A 4,810-nucleotide genomic window follows, 5' to 3' on the forward strand; every position below is an offset into this window, starting at 1 on the left:
TGGAATTGAACATGACCATGCCAAATTTCAATGAAATTTAATTTATTAAAAGAATCGAATAGATCTGTATAAAGAGATCATGTGGTACCAATATATCTGTTTCCTGTATTGTGGCATGCTTAGTACATTGTAATGAAATAGTTATTTTCTTGCAAGGAATATATATTCCTTATGTATGGTTATTAGGTTTTAGGTTGGTAGATTCCATGATATCAAGATTAAGAGTCAAAGATGCAACTCAAAGGAGACAAATTTTTAGGATTCCGATCGCCACTTGATCTATCAAAATCTAGGCTTCGACATGCTTTTGGTCATGTCTTAGACCAATCGAAAGAGGATTCTCAAATTGTTGTTCGACAATGGCTCAGTCAATCGAAAATCAAAAGTCAATAAGTGAAATGTTTTAATGAAATCAATTCCATGAGTTTTTAAACCATAAGTGGAATGCCTATATAAGGGCCTATTATACAAGACTTCGCTGAGGTTGTTAGGTCAGACTTTGAAAAGCTAATCATAGAGAAAATCCTAGCCTCCACCTTCCAACCCTTGAGTTTAGAAAGTAAACAAAAATATCATCTACTTAATTTGTTGTTGATGTCGTTATGTGAATCAATGCTAAAGCCACAGAGCCTATCCTAGTACATTTGCTATGTAATTCAAATCATCAAGTTGTGGGCGTCTTAGGGAGCACGTTAATAGGTTATCTATTGGGTAAAGTCTAGAGTCATTAGTGTAGACACCTCATTTTGTACTCAATTAATAAACTTAAATCCCCTGGTCCCAAGGATGAGTTTGAAATTTCTACAAAAGGTAATTTAAGTTATTTTGATAGTTTGGAAGTAATCACAACTCAAAATTACTCAAATCGCTTTAAAAATGATGCTGAAAAATAACATTTGTTCACTATTTTGACCACACCTTTTGATCCACAACTAAATTTTAAGTGAGATTTGTTTCATTGGAAAGTAGGCATCTTGGGCTTCAATTTGAACTCAAATTTGCCTAATTTAGACTTATATTAAGTAAGTTATAACCATTTGAAATTGGACCAGATGAGCATTTAAAATTAGGATTTTTTGGGGAGCATGCATATGCATGCATGAGCATGCGTACGCACACTGCATTCTAGAGCCTCAGAACTTCATTTTTTAGGATCCAAAGCCTCCCTCTTTGATAGGCCCTGGCCCCTAGACCTTTTGGAATACCCAAAACCGTTTAAATGAGTCTAAAAACCCTAGTTTAAACATATAAATACTTATTTTAATTCTCCAATCAAAACACTAGCTAGAGAGAATTATTTTTTGGCCTCCATCTTCTCTGAAATCCTATTTTACCTTTTCAAAACCCTAGGACAGTCTCTTAGCACATTTTGCACAAATTAAAAACCTTTCTTTAGTTAGTTTTAAGGCAGAAACTAATGTTCTAATTTGATTTTTCAAAACCATTTTTCAATTAAACTTTGTTCTTGAGTTGTGATTCCTAAAAACTATTGTTTTCTTTAATTCCTTTGTTCTATCAATCTAATTTTTGCGTTGTAGGCACTGATGGGTCAGTTAAACAAACTTTAAACTCATAATTTTAAGCAAAGTGAGTGTTCTTTCCATGAACTCTTTCTTTGTTTAATAGGATTCACATGAGTTTCTTAATGTAGTTTCTCTATTTGTTTTATTTGATTTGTTTGTTGATTTTAATTCTTTTAATATGTGTTAATATGATTTTAGGTTGTTTATAATCTGTTTTGGTTGTTCTTGTTTTATTATTTTAGTTTTATGTAAAGTTTAACGTGCTTATTTATTTAATATAGTTTACTACTTATTGATTTGTTTCTTGAGCTTTTGTTTATGTTGATGCTTTGTTTTTTTTTTTTTTCTTTTTTTTCCTTTTTTTATTTTTTTTTTTTTTTTTTTCTTTATGTTAGTTTAGTGTTTAGGGTTTCTAACATGTTTATTTGATCTCACATGTTATATCTTTATTTGATTAAATCTATAAAAATGTGATTTTTCGAATCTGTGCTAAAGGATGCGAACGCATCATTAAGTATGCATGCACATGGTTTTGACCATGCGTATGCATAGTTGAGTATGTGTACACACCCCGAATCCAGATTAGGGCAAAATCTTGTTTTTATTATTTTAATCATTTTTAACATGTTATTTGATTCCGTTTGGTTCTGTTTAGGTTAATTAATTGTGCTTAATTATTTTCAGTATTTGTTTTAGTATTTTTTCCATATTTGGTTTATTTGATATTTTTTCCTTGTGTGTTTTATTTATTTGTTATCTTTTCCTTTTTTAATATATTTGTTTGAATATGTTTTAGTTGTTTCTTTCTATATTGTGATCTTTAACATGTTGTGTATTTTATTTTATTTAAGTGCATGATGTATGTTTAGGTTAGAGATTATAGCTCTTTTAATAACTTCTTTATCTAAATATGGCCTGGCGACACATAATGGAGACCGGCCCACAAGCTAGGAGGTCTTGGATGCAGAACACCTTCCCAAATCATACCCAAACTCCAAACCCATAATCTGGTATGCAGACCTATACATGTAAGTGATTGGGCCAAAAGGCCCAATATGGTTCCTAGACCTAATCTACATGGTGACTTCATTTTTCACCCTCCACCAAGGTCCACTCCAAAAGGCCGTGGCGTACTCCCTTGCGCCCACAATTAACATGTCTCATGTTGTAAAACTTTAATTCTATTAGGGGATTCATTCTTGGGATTAGGGTTAACCCTCATAGTGATTTTTTCTTGAACCGTTGTCCATTATTTTCCACTTTGTCGTCATATAGTTGTGTCATTTACTTCAGTATTTTTTGCTATGATATTGGTGACATACTTACTAGCTTGTGGTGTTTTAATTTGTTAAAGATCTATCATGTGATTATTAGGGTCTGTTTGGTTAGGCGTTTTGAGAGACTAAAAGAGCATTTTTAAAACCTAACACTCTATGTTGCAACCATAACTTCTAATAGTTTTATTTTTTATTTTTATAAACACTCATTTTAAACTCAAAACATAGTATTCTAACAACTTATACAAACACACCCTTAATTAGATTAACTTGTTTAATTGCGTAGTTAATCAAAAGGGTCTAAATGTTTCTTTTCAATTGGTATTAGAGCAACTTTACTTTGTGTAGGATTAATGAATTAAGTGTGATCATTGATCTCTACTTTTTGCTGATAAGCTTCAGTGTCATAAAATACTTCAACATGCATGAAAACTTAATTCAAGATGTTTCTAATGAAGATGGTGGCCTTTTAATGGCATATAGTAGACTTCTTGGGGATTGTGTTAAATATCAAAAAGTGCTAATAAATCTCAAGAAAACTTAAATAGGGTCAAACTTTAAAAAGAAGGATTGATTGTAAAATTGGACTAAACCAATAAATTGAATGATGTTTGTAAAAATCAATTTGCCTCTCAAGTGAACAAGATTAAGAGCGTGGGTGGGAAACTAGTTAAATTTGAAATAGTAACTAGTGTCAAGCTTGACAAAGGGCCTAACTCTAAAGACAGAAAGTTGTATATATATACTCCTCCGTTCAAGAGGAATCATAAACAGAAGTCTAAGAGTAATATATGTATATAGCTAGGATAAACAAGGGTAAAAGACCATAAGTGAAATTCAAGTTTCAAAACCCATGTCTAGAGTCCCCCTCCTAGGCTACAAGAAATATTTTAGTTTGTCCTTTCTTGTCATTATTATGGGGTTGTTGGCATATTAGACCAAAATTTTCTAAGCGTAGGTCTTGGTCTGCATTTATATCTAGAATTCCCTCTAGGAAGCTTAATGGTTCAAAGTTTATTTCATGTCTATCACCATTTATGGTGATTATGGACACACTCATCCGAATTATTTCAAGTTTCATCCTCAAAATGCGAGTGTCCAATTTGCCTCGACCTAAGCCTCAAGACCATGTGCCTTTGGCTGGTGAGTTATTAAAAGTCTTGAGCTTCTTGACCCAATTTGAAAGGAATGCATTCTATCTCTAAACATTTTATAACCTATTCCTCCCCACCTTCACAGTCAACCATCTCAGTTGTCCTAGCTCTTTCTATGGTTTCTCAGATTGACTGGTTTTTTTTTTTATATAAATCATTGTATTGTTTTAGTTATTTATTCTGTAAACTTGAATTATTGTTAAGTTGGGTTTTGTCATGAATTTCCAAGTTGGGAGATTGTTAGGTTTAAAGTTGGCTAATTTTATGAGATGTACGTTTTATATGTGTTGTATTTTCTAAAATCAAGTACAAACCAAGATCTAAGATTCAGCTCAAGAAAGAGATATGAGTATATTTGATCCTTAGGCATAGTTTGTGTAGATAATTTTTTTATTAAAAGAGTCCAAGCAACATGGAGCAGATTGTGAGGTCACATTGTAAGTACTCCTAAGTAGCAATTAGAAATATGAGTATATTTCAATTGTAAGATTTTGATTCTAATTTTGAATTTTTCCTTGGATTTAGGGTCTAACTCCCAGAGTGCTTTTTTTTCCCTCCATGTGGCCATTAAGTTCCTACTTTGACACAACATATCACTTGTGTGACTGTGTCATTTATTTCTGCCTTATTGCTTTATTTTTATGATTTGTTTATGTTATTAATTAAAATGCAATTGAAATCTATAATCAATAACATTTAATTATGTTAAAATCAATCAACGAATCTAAATTTTTCCATATACAAGAGTGTTTAACTCATTTGTCTTTTACCACTGCATACCCTTGGTGCGGTGGTCACTCTACAAGTATAAATGCTTGTAAGATGTGGGAGGTAAAGACCGGAGTTCAAGTCTCCA

The sequence above is a fragment of the Quercus suber genome, unplaced genomic scaffold, assembly GCF_002906115.3.
Source record: "Quercus suber isolate HL8 unplaced genomic scaffold, Cork oak 2.0 scaffold_989, whole genome shotgun sequence".
Classification (NCBI taxonomy): domain Eukaryota; kingdom Viridiplantae; phylum Streptophyta; class Magnoliopsida; order Fagales; family Fagaceae; genus Quercus; species Quercus suber.